Genomic DNA, 12,817 nt, shown 5'->3' with positions numbered 1-12,817 from the left:
GTCTCTCTGGTGCTAAGAGTTGGCACTTCATGGCCTTGTGTCTTCACTCTTAATTTGAGAGAACCTACTGCTAGTCTCCAGGAAACATACTTGAAAATAAGTCAACTTTTTTTTCAGTAGTAATATATCTCATTGTGTGTTCAAAGAATGCTGAGAAATTTGTCCTGTGTATGTGGACACACATATGCACACTTAGCTCAAATGCTAAAAGTAGCTTTCAGTTATTCCATTAGATATTAGTAATCAATTTTTCCTTTTTTCCCTCCTACGGTAGTTTACCTGGTGCCCTGGTCGGCAAACCGTGGCTCGGGAGCCACATGCGCTCTTTGGCCCCTTGAGTGTGGCTCTGCCACAAAATACCACGTGTGGGCGCGCACGTACAGTGCGATGGAAACTTCGTGGCCCATGTGCAGAAGTTGGTATTTTGTGGATGAGCTGGTATCTTGTGGAAGAACCACACTCAAGGGGCCAAAGAGCCACATGTGGCTCGCGAGCCGCAGCTTGCCGACCACTGACCTAGTGTGAAGAGCATATAATAGGTTTATTCACATCATAGTTCTTAGGTACTACATTCTACTGTTTATATATAACTTATCTTTTAAGAACCATCACTTACTTGGATATCTTTCATTATTAGTACCAATAGTTGACTTCTTTTTAGATCCATTTCCACAAGGAAACAGTTTCACCACCAAACGAGTTATTACATTCACATGTCTTTCAGACAACCAAGCAATGTTGAGATTCAAAGGCTGAATAGTCAACTAGTCTCATTCATCAATTCATTCCCCCATCTCAGTTTACTCACATTACTTCATGTTATACTATCAATTTAGGTTTATCCCCAAATAACTGAAACAAATGCTAAACCTGTCAATATTTTCTAATAACATTAAGCATCATAGTGCATCGGAAAGGCACAGTATTAAAAAATGTTTTATGTTAATGTTTTGTGTGATGTAAAATTTCTTTTGTACTGCCATAAAAATGAAATCCTGTTAAAACAAAATCTAAGATATCCTAAAAGCATCTGATCCCAGTAATGCTAATGGACTTTGCCTGCAACAGTAGGCTTTGATGAATAGGTATATATTCTTTTAGAATTCATCAAGGTTCTATTCAAAGTCCTGCATAGAATTTGAAGTGTTCTGCCCCAAGTGTAGGCATTTTTATCCCACTTCCCAAGAGTAACTAATCTTTTAACCTAGCCATTTGCCTTGAAGTATATGCCCTAAGTGCCACCGTATGTCCTACAATTCCAATTCAAGAGGTAGGTACCCTATACTATTTGTCAGCTGCCACGGTCAGTTTTCAGTGAACACGGTAATCAAATGGTCCATTAAGGTATAACATGGTGTCCCTTTATTTGTCTTATGTGCTTTTAAGTTATTTTACAGTTCTTTACATCTCAGATATCAGGATACATCCACATGTTAACTTTTCTCCCTGGCAAATCAAAAGCTTGAAGTATGAGTCTAAAGAGCTCTCATTACTTCACATGATAAAATTCTGGCTGGTGTTAATGCTTTGAAGATAATCTGTACTTAACAAAGTGAAAGAATGTTTTTTCACTTTGATTTGAGTGACTATTAATGTTTCTTTTGCAGTGGAGGGAGGGATTTGACTGGTTTGCAAAGCCTAAGTACAAACTTATCTTTTCTAAAGAAAACCAAAAAACTAATTTAGATAATGTCAGCTAATTTTACTCAGTAATGTGTCTAATTATTAGGAAATGCAAAGGTTTATTTTTCACATGCATAGCAACCTGTTAAGTAGACAAGGTTTTCATAAATATTGTGTAATTAGCACAATGTAGTCTACAAGGCTCTGGACCCTCTGAAATCTCAGGTGGTTGACAAAATTCATTTCCTTATAGGATAGAACTTATATAGGCCTTCAAGGCCAATAGGAGGTCATCTCTCTGACTTCCCTTATCTCCCACCTCCAGATTCCCTTTTAAGAGCTCACCAGACTAGGTGAGGCCCAAGCACAATAATCTCCCTCTGATTAATCTGATTAGATATCTTTTTTAAAAAATACTTCCTGTTGAAGGTATTACATTTGTCGCCTTTCATTCCCCATTGGCCCCTTCTAGCCTGGCCCCGCCTCCTGCCCCTCGCCCCAGGCCTTCACCACACTTTCGCCTGTGTCCTTGGGTTATGCATATTTGCATACAAGTTCTTTGGTTGATGTCTTCCCACCCACCTTAAATACATTTGCAGTAACGCCTTTTGCCATAAAGGAGTGATATCCTTTAATACCCACAGGTCCAGCCCAGGCTTAAGAAGCATGTATAGTCAGGTGTGTCTCAAGGGTTGAGCAGGGACTTAATGAACCAGGAGGTCAGGGTTGAGTCCCCTGGGTGTGAGGGCATGCAGGAGGCAGCTAATCAATGATTCTCTGTCATCTTTGATGTTTCTATCATTCCCTCTCTGAAACCAATAAAAATATCTATTTTCTTAAAAGAAGCCTGTACACCAGGTGGTGGGAATCTTGGTGGCCATCTTAGAATTCTATCTACCACAGTGGCTCTTAGCAGTTTGGAATAAAATCCTAAAAACAACAATGAAGCACTCTTAGGAAATGCTACATTACAAGTATTTGTGGGCCAAGAATAATTCTGTGTGGAAAATAATGTGCACATCTGTGAGCCAAATGATGCTCACCAATATATGCTAAAATTAGTGGACTAAAGTTTAAGCAGAAAAGGATATTTGCTTAGTCTGTATTAATTTCCTAGATTTGCAATAACAAATTACCACAAATGGTCCCTAGCCAGTTTGGCTCAGTGGATAGAGCTTTAGCCTGCAGACTGAAGGGTCCCGGGTTTGATTCCACTCAAGGGCACATACCAAGGTTGTGGGCTCAATCCCCAGTAGACCCCGTGCAGGAGGCAGCCAATCAATGATTCTCTTTCATTGATGTTTCTATCTCTTCCTCTCTGAAATAAAAAATATGTATTTTTTAAAATTACCACAAACTGGATGGCTTAAAACAACAGAAATGTATTCTCCACAGTTCTGGAGGCTAGAAATCTGAAATCAAGGTGTGTTGGCAAGAATGGTTCCTTCCTCTAAGGGAGAATGTATTCCAGGCCCCTCTTAGCTTCTGGCAATTCTTGGCGTTCCTTGACTTGTAGATGCATCACTACAGTCTCTGCCTCAGTCTTCACATGGTGTTCCCCCTGCAGGTCTCTGTCTAAATGTCCCTTTTCTAAGGACTCTAGTCATTGGATTAGGGTTTTCCTTAATCAAACATGACTTCATTTTAACTTGATTATGTCTGCAAAAGACCCTTTTTCCTAACAAGGTCACATTCTAAGGTCTGGGTAGATGGAAATTTTGAAACATGGTCCCAACATATCCCCCCCCCCCCCCAAAATTTAGTAATTATAAAGGAGAAAATAGTAACTTTACTATGATAAATCCTGGCAGACACCACTACCCAACTGATTAAGGTAAAATGGTTTCTATGGAAAGGAACCTCAGGGTAATCTGATCATAAATTTCTAATTTCATACTCATGGTAGGTAGTCATGCCTTAGACACAGAACTTTCTTTAGTAAAAGGCTTATTTTTGCCTTAAGCAAGCCTTGTCCATTATTTCTGTGCATCTAGGTTAACACACTATTCGAATACCCCCTTTCAGATTCCTTCTTCTAAAGCATAGCCATCCCCAAGAAAGCACATAATCTTTTTTATATATATATATATTGATTTCAGAGAGAGAGAAAAACATCAATGATGAGAGAATCATTGATTGGCTGCCTCTTCACACCCTCTACTGGGAATCGAGCCTGCAACCCGGCCATGTGCCCCTGACCGGAATCGAACTCAGGACCCTTCAGTCCGCGGGTCGATGCTCTATCCACTGAGCAAGACCGGCTAGGGCCACATAATCTTTTTTAAAAAGTATTTTTATTGATGTTAGATGAATGTGTTGGGGTCGATCCCCAGCAGGTCCAGGGGTACCCTAAGGTGTGGACGGAGTTGGCGAAGAAGGAATGACACAGAGGCAGCGTTCAGTTGATCAGCATAGGGAGGTTCTCTAGCCAGGTTCTGTGTTTATTATCCTGTCACATCTGTATTTATACCAGTTGATTTTAATCCTATCCATTCTATTCCAAAGCTTAGGGTGTTTCTCATCTCCATTCCAAGGTTACTCTATTGTTCTATCAAGCTACAAGGAAGTAACTGAAGGAGATTATCCTAAGTAAAGAGTATGTAGTTTAAGCATGAATGGAGAGAGAGAGAGAAAAAAAAACCCACAACCTGATTATGTGCCCTGGCCAGGAATCAAACCTGCACCCTTTCCGTGCACAGGGCAATGCTTAACCAACTAAGCCACACCGGCTAGGGCTGAGAGTACATAATATTAACAATCTAGTAATCCAATCTCCGCCTTTCTTTCTCCACCTTCAGGTAATTTTTACGTTCCCTCCCTCATTTCAAGTACATGAAAGAAACTGCACTTATTCTCAGTCTGTTGAGATCTTCCAAATGAATCCTGTTTGACTCGAATTTTTATAAACATTCTCTGCAGGTTTGGATGTACTTACTTTGATAATAAACATCATTAATAGTACTTATTTTTTTCTTTATATACACATGAGAGTGACACTTAAATCTAGGTCTAAATAAATTTAAAAGAGTTCTTAATATAAAAATTCTAAGTAATAAAAATGTCAGTAAAATGGCAACATTTTATTCTTATGGTGCATAAATAATTTATAAATAATATACTGTATAATCAATACTCTCTTAGCTTTAAGTAAATGCAATTCATTCAACGAATATTTATTAAGTACTATTATTATGTAAGGAACTGACCTAGGTGTATGGGCTATAATGAACCAAATGTAACTGAGACTTATACTAATGTTCAGAAGGGTAATAATTAAACTCATAAATGTATTAATTTTGGATGGTGATATGTTATGAAGACAATAAAACAAACTAGTATTTTTAAGAAATGGTGGTAATAATAATAGGTATTTTTATTTTAGAAAAGACCTTTGTGAGGCCTTAACAGGTGAACTGAAACCCAAATTCTGAGAAAGGGCCAAATATGTGATGATTTGGGGAAAGAGCATTCCAGGCAGAGGCAACAGTAAATGCAAGATTTCTGAAGTAGGAACAAACTTGCAATGTTCAAGGAACCTAAATGGCAGTGGAATTGAATCACAGTGAGGCAGGGCTTAGAGACTTAATGAGGTCTAGGTCATTTAGGGCCTTGTAAGACATGGCAAAAGAGTTTGGGCTTTTGGTGACACCACGTTCTCTGCTATGCTGGTGAACCCTCACCAGTAAACTTGTCTGGTGACCTGAGTGCCCAAGAGCTGTGCAGTGGCCCTGGTGATGGCCCCTGAAGCTCAGCTGGGTCTGTCCTAATCCCCCCGCCCCCGCCCGCCCTTCCCCTCTGGTGGCCTGGCTCCCAGTCCTTGTTAGCCCCATTCCCCAGCTCCTCACAATATGGTTTTCACTTGTGTGGATTTAATAAAAACTTCACAAGTTCCTAAAAATAATGTAATAAAATAAAAATGAAACCTACCACTAATTATGTGTAGTACCTGTAGAAAGAAATCATTTAAACTAGTTATTTAGGTCAAATCACTCCATCTTTTACTTTCTTTAATGCTCTGGAAGCTAAAATGTATGCTTCTGGATTTAAATATATTTGCATTTTGTTAAATGTACATTGATACAAATTATGGGTCAAAGAGGAATTTAAAGGAAATTGAGACATTCAGAATGAGGAGATGTAATGGTTATATGATTTAAGAAGGTCTTTAGGAGCTTGTGTAATGGTAGAAATCCAGACTTTATTCTTTCTTATTAATAGGAATGGTATTTATAGAATTTAGTAAGATTATTACTTTTTACATTTACCATTACTGTGATATTTGAGAATGTGTGCTCTTAGACCTAATTCTACTTTTAGCCCAGCTCCACATGACCTTGTTTCTAAAGCAAGAGCCCAGGGCAGTTTCTCTGTAACATTAGATTACAATATCCAGACTAGATCTATTGCTGGGAGAGAGAGCTGTCATTTTAAGAAATGGTCAAAGGAAACTGAAACAGCTGGTTTGGTATGTTTACATTCTGTACTTCCCCAACAGAACACTTCCATTTCTAACCACTCCTTACACTGTTGTTCAGTGATACTCATTCAACAATCATTTCCATTTATAACTACTCCTTACACTGTTGTTCAGTGATACTCATTCAACAAGCTTTTGAGAGCTATCTACGCCAGGCACTGTCAGGAACCAGGACTGCAAAGATGAAGGTCACAAGCCCTGTCCTAAAGTATCATTAGCTATAATAGACTAATAATCACAATAGAGTGAGCTATGAAAGCGCTGAAAGTGAGGCAAATATCTGCGCCCAGGAAAGCGTGGGAAGGCATAAAAGAGAACAAAGGCACCTTGGAGGTGGTATCGGATTGGAATAGCAACCGAGTTGGAGAGAAAAATCTTTAAACATCAGAAGTAGGGTACTGCCTCCTCTTAGAACTCAAGATGGTTTGCTCTGATTCAGCCTCTCTGATGACCTGATACACTACCAATATCCTCTGGTAACAAAAAGGTCAGCTAAAGGATCTTTTTTTTTTCTTTTAATGATTAGGCTTCCTTACCCACTCTTGTCCGTCTGTTGCTAGCAAGGTAGTTTCTGGGAGGCCAAGGTCTCACTTAAGACTTCCAAATTACCTGACTCTCTACTAATGAAAATTCCAGTCTAATGTAACAGACGAGAGAGAAGGCTTACACTGTAAGAAGAAATTGGGGGTTGGGGAGCTTTTGGATCATTGCTGGGAAAAGAGAAATCCTTCATATGACAGTCCCGGATCTGCCCTCCAAGTTGTTCGCCTTCTCCATTTACCCAGGTCTAGGTGCTGAAGGCACATTCGGGTCAACAAAGATCAGAGCGCCCAAGTCACCCGCGCCCCCGCCCCCAGGGTCCCCGCGGAGTCAGTAAACGCAGAGATTGCTTCCCGCAGGCTGTGGGGGAGGGAATGTAGTGGAACGTAACCACCATGTTGGTTGTGGTTAAGCGCAGCGCACCCGTGGGCGTCACTCGGCCCTCGTGCGCAAGCCTATGAGGCAGGCGCTACCCTCCCCTTCCTGTGCACGCGCTCGGAGCCCGCAACTCTCGCGAGAGAAGCGAGATTTATTCCTACGTACCGGGCCGTGCTGCTTATGGCGGCGCTGGAGAGGGGGCGCTGAGCTGTTGGGGTGAGTACGACCCTAGGGTCCAATTGTGGGTAGGAAGGAGCCAGCCTAAGGGCGAATGAAAAGACCAAGACTAACGGGAGAGACTTCTGAGTCAAGGTGGGCACTCCTAGAGCTCCGGGTAGGGAAAATCTCACCCTGAGTCTCCGCCTCGGGCTTTCCCACCCGGCCCCTGTTCGACTGTAGAGGCCTCACGTCAGGCCGCAGAGCCGAAACGAAGAGTCGAGACCAGGCGTCCACGCGTGGTGGCGGTGGTGGTGACTTAAGGGGGGGAGGGAGCGAAAATGGAGGCTCCGACCGCAGCCAAGATGGAGGCAGGGGTGCGGGGCTCGGCCGCGGAGGCTGCTGGGAGTTGTAGTCTGGCCGCTTTCTCCTCTGCGGCTTGGCGAGAGAACGGGAACTACAAGTCCCGGCGGGCGGGGCGGAGGGGTGGTGGCGCGGTCCTTTGTGTAAGGCTGGAAGAGCCGGAGGCTGAGAAGGGCCTGCTCTGGCCCCGGACCCGATAGTTTCACCGGCTGTCATCGGTTTGGGGATCTGACTACGAGTACCAGAGCGCAGTGCGGCACTGGCGCCTCCTTTGTGTACGGGCTGATGCCTTGCTGCATCGAAATGCCTAGACTGAGACACCTTTCCCCGGCCACATCTGGCATTGTAGCACGGCCTAATTATCACCCCTGCCTCCGATCACCTCCATCTGCCTCTGCTGTCTCTATACCCAACCTTCCTTTCTTCGCCTCCCCTTCCACTGTTGGAGAAAGGCAGAGCCTAATCTTAGGCATGTGGCTCATCCTCTACCCTGAAGTTAGGGCGTGCTCTGAGAGCTCCGTGGAACCATCCTCCTTACCACCTTCTCTAGTTCTTAATGGTGCAAGAGACAGCCCCACATTGTGCAACGGACGGCTTGGCTTCGTCATTCTATGTGGAGTTGGTTTTTTAGAGCCCTGGTCGGAGAGACTTCCTCGGTTTTCACCGTCCGATGTTTTTTCGGTACGATTTTTTAGTGACACGGTTCGTTGGCTTTAAGGGTTTCCTTTGCAAACATCCAGATGGTTCCTCTCTTGATTGGCTCGCAAGTGAGGCAGGGAACGCTCTCTAAAGCAGCCTCCCAATCTGCAAACACAAAAATCTGAAGTGTGCTAGACAATTTCCTTTTTCGCACCTCAAATGCGGGAAAGATTGGTCCTCGTTAGACTGCTGGGGGACAGGGTGAAGCGGGAGGGAGGACGCTCAAAGACACCGGTAGTTAAATCTATTTCCTTTGAGAGACGTAGCTTTTTATCAAGACGCTGTGAACTGGCAACTCTTCCGGAGCTACTGGTCTATAAAATGTGGGTACCAAATTATAGTTCACCTAATAGAAGTTATTCTAGATCACAGGCTGAGGAATTTTCATTGGGGGTTTCTAGAACGCAGGCATTCTCGATGCTACCTTGAGGGGCAGTATAACTTGGTGTCCTTTTGATACTAACCAGTAATGGGTATTCTTGGTGTAGGTAAAGAGGGGATTTATATACTCGAAAAGGCATACGCCTCAGTCATTAAACCTAGATAAATACTCGATCTTGTTTCTTTTTGTTTCCTTTTAGCCCTAGGCCCGAAATAAAAGATGGTAGTGGTTTGAATGATTTTGCAGCTGCTCTGGATGTTTACCATCGAGATGAGTATTTATAGCAGCTGAGTTGAAAAGTAAAGTATTTGAAGCACAGAAGATAGGCTCCTTTTTTTGTAAATAAGTTCTGACTTAACTATGACCTTTAGAGAGGTTGAAAATTCTGGTGAATTCCTAGCAAATAGAGAATGAGTGTGAAAACTGACATGCTTTATTCTAGTCCTGTTTTTTTGTCCCTCTACCTAAAGACACTCTGCAGGGCAACATTAAAAACAAAACAAAAACAGTTTTTTTAAATTATGACAAAATGTACATACAGTAACCATTTTAATCTTTTTTGTTTTTAAGTATACAGTTCAGTGGCATTAAGTTTATTGTGAGAAGGATACTTTTGACCAGGTAGTTGAAACATAGAAATGCTGTTTGTATCCATTTTTAAGGAGTTGAATTTTAGAACTGTATTACCCCCCCCAGAATTAAAATCTTGACTTGTTAAAGAAACATGAAGAATTGATGTGCCTTCTTAGCTTTGCCTTTTCAAGATCAGGGAAATTACTTTGAGACCTTAACCCAAATTGTCTTACGCGGTGCTGTAAAAATTGTAGGATTTCTTTCATAACGAAGGATTGCAGCTAGGAGATTTATAGTTGTTTTTAACGAAGTTTTTTTAAAATATGTTTTTATTGATTTCAGAGAGGGAGAGAGAATTAGAAACATCAGTGATGAGAGAGGATCATTGATCTGCTGCCTTCTGCACGCCCCATTGGGGATCAAGCCCGCAACTCTGGTGTGTGCCCTGACCCAATCAAACTTGTGACCAGATGGTTTATGGGTAAATGCACAACCACTGAACAACACCCACCAGGCATATAACTTTTTAAAGACTTAATCCCTAGAATGTCTTAAATGGTGAAGATGCTGTGGCAGGAATGACTTGTATTTTTTAATCCCATCATTTCTTGTTTTTAAATCCTTTCTGCCAAATCAGGATTTTAAATAATCCCTTTGTCTTGATATTAAAATGTTTTCCAGCCCTAACCGGTTTCGCATCGGCCTGCGGGACTGTAGGGTCCCGGTTTCGATTCCCGTCAGGGCACATGCCTGGGTTGCAGGCTCGATCCCCAGTAGGGGAAGTGCAGGAGGCAGCCCATCAATGATTATTTTTAAAAAAATGAAAGTCTTTGCCCAAGGGCCTTACTTTTTACTGTTGCTTTATTGGGCATGCTAATGCCTTTCCCCCGGGTCAGTCTACACCTGCTCTGACCAATGTGGTGGCTACTTGCCATGTCTGGCTATTGTGCACATGAACTGTGCACAGTTCTGAATTGAAATGTGCTGTAATTGTAAAAAAACAAAGCAAAACATTAGATTTCAAGGAATGTAAAACTCATATAGTTTGATTACAAGTGGAAAATAACATTTTGGATATATTTGCTTAAGACGTAATTTTACCTGACTACTTTTTGCCTATTTCAACTTTGATATGATTGCTAGAAAATTTTAAATTACATATATGGCTTGCACTATATTTCTGTTGGACAGTGCCGATCTACACTGTTACCTGATTATGTGTCTGAGGCATTTCTTCAGCTTCTTCCCACACTGGCATTTGTCCCATTTCAAGTATTATCGTATGTAGAAGCAGTTAAGTGATAGATGTATATTTAATTTCCAAAAACTTAGTAGCTGATAAGGTAACAAACAACCCAGCATAATTATTACTAAGCATGCACAGAAAGATAGTTGGAACAATTTGACTTATTTCATTTCCATTCAATATGTTGATGACATAAATTGTTTGAGCTTGGTTAATTACTTTCCATAGATACTAAAGTAAAAGTGAATTAAAACCTGTTAAGCACTTCAGTTTGTACAGATAAAAGCAAAATGCGTTATACATATATTTTTTATGCGTTATATTTTAACTTGCGTTAATGCACCAAGAAATATGAACTGGAAAGTTAAAGGCAAGAATATTATTCATGTAAATCAACAATAGTCTTTTCATTCCCATGCTGCCTCTGTGGGCCTTCGCTCTTCTCAAAGGAAGAAGGTACTCCGAAAAAAAGTAGGTTAGATGGTGGGGAGGCTTTTGTTTTTCTCTCTCTCCTTAATCTTCACCCGAGGATATGGTTTTATTTTTTAATTGATTTTAGAGAGGAAGAAACATCAGTTGCCTCGAGTAAGCACCCTTCCATGGTTCAAACACCATAACCTGGGTATATTGCCCTGACTGGGAATTGAACCTGCAACCCTTCGGTATACAGGATGATCCTCCAATCAACAGAGCCACACTGGCGGGCGCAGTGGGGAGACTTTTGTAAAATGGTGTAGCTTTTCATTAACATTTTCCCCAAGTGAGTGCTGTACAGACTTTGAGAATAATTTGTCAAATGGTAAACTGATATAATTATCAAATATATGTGATATATTTTAGATGGATTACCGATATCAAAACAATTTATTAACTTGGCTCCTACTATGTGCTTGGCTTCTGCTAGGCTTTTGAGATAAAGCAGGGAACTGGGGGAGCTAGTAAATAACAAAATAGGTGTTGATAAATTTAAGACAGGTGAAATAGGGATTAACTATTTGGTTTATCAATTCAAGTGAAGGAATTGGCTTGAACTCCCAAAACAATGTGACATAGTAGTTGGTGATAATGTTTCCATACAGAGCAAAGGAAAAAGGAGTTGATTACTTAGCAATCAGGGAGACTGGGATCCACATTTAAATTGGTCCTTAATTTTTTGATTGGTGCTCTGTAATTCATGTGACTTAAATGTTTGGTTTAATAATGTTAATGATGAGTGGATAGCCAAGTTTATTAAAATACCTAATGGATATCTTGTGTTTTATTAAATGTTAATTTGATTTAAAACTATTTAGTTAATCATGGAAATGTCATAACTGTGAAGTTAGCTAATGAAATGAAACTTAGCCACTCTGAATTATTCTTGATTTTGGGTGGGGTTGCTTGAGCTTTAATATATCCTAATAGGCTTTATTAATGCCCAAGACTGGCCCTGTAATACTTCAGATTTTAGATTCTGGAAGTGTCTGATTTCTGTTACTAAATGGCAAACTTTGCAGTTCTTAACATAATACAACACCCTAGACTAGGTTAAATCAGTTCAAGTTTTTTAAGATAAATTTTTTTGATACTTCGTCCCATAATACGCCCAACCTTGTTAGTAGTTTGATGAAATTCTCATCGATATCATCAGATAGCAGTTCTGAGGTCTTTGGGTTCATAAATAGACCTAAGTTATTAAAGTTAAACCATTGTACCAAGTCTATTTTTAAGAGACTAATTCTTTATTTTTAAAAATGTTTTTATTGATTTTTAGAGAGGAAGGGAGAGGGATAGAGAGAAAGAAACATCAGTGAGAAAGAAATATCCATTGGCTGCCTCCTGCATCCCCCCCGCCCCCAACCCCCACGGGGGACTAAGCCTGCAACCCAGGCTTGTGCCTGAGGTAGTGAGCACTCAACCAGTGAGCCACACCGGCCTGGCAAAAGATTATTTCTTGATTGGATAATTAAGACTATATAGTTAGCCAAAACAAAAATTTATGAATCAACTACTTTTTTGCTATATTATTTTCTGCCATGGTTAAGTTTAGAAGTACTGGATTAGGCACTAAAGGGGGCTGTAATAGAAAAATAAATCAACTTGATTTTTGCCTCTCGGAATTTTGAACTAAATTGGCGGAACAAGATGCGTAAACGTGAAGTAAGCAAAGTACAAAATGGATTTGATACCAAAAAGAATGATACCGGCAGTAGGAGTTACATAATGGGAATTAAGGGAATAAGTCCATGCCTGTATGAAAGGGTCAAGAAAGGGTGTTTGTTTTGTTTGTTTGTAGGTGTGGCTTTTTTTGTCACCTTGAAGATGGCTAAGTTATATTCTATGTGGCAAGAGCCATATGCACAAAGAAGTGGAGGATACTAGAATCTCCCAAGAGTTGTGT

General features: G+C 40.7%; 1 protein-coding gene across 6 annotated transcripts in view; it reads left to right on the top strand.

The window, feature by feature from the left end:
• The first annotated feature begins 7,118 nt into the window (after positions 1–7,118).
• The window catches only part of CSDE1 (cold shock domain containing E1, RNA binding), a 32,112-nt gene continuing 26,413 nt past the window's right edge, over positions 7,119–12,817 (top strand). For 4 of the 6 annotated variants that reach the window (XM_006763040.2, XM_006763039.2, XM_015563464.1 and 1 more), the window contains exon 1: positions 7,119–7,234. The gene's annotated coding sequence lies outside the window, so the exon portion shown is untranslated. Of the gene's footprint in view, positions 7,235–7,308; positions 7,331–12,817 lie in introns of those variants that run through there. The other 2 variants (XM_015563465.1, XM_015563463.1) reach the window with 2 other exon arrangements.

This window comes from Myotis davidii, unplaced genomic scaffold (genome assembly GCF_000327345.1).
Source record: "Myotis davidii unplaced genomic scaffold, ASM32734v1 scaffold217, whole genome shotgun sequence".
In the NCBI taxonomy this organism is placed as follows: Eukaryota; Metazoa; Chordata; class Mammalia; order Chiroptera; family Vespertilionidae; genus Myotis; species Myotis davidii.
This window is presented reverse-complemented; position numbering and strand designations above follow the sequence as displayed.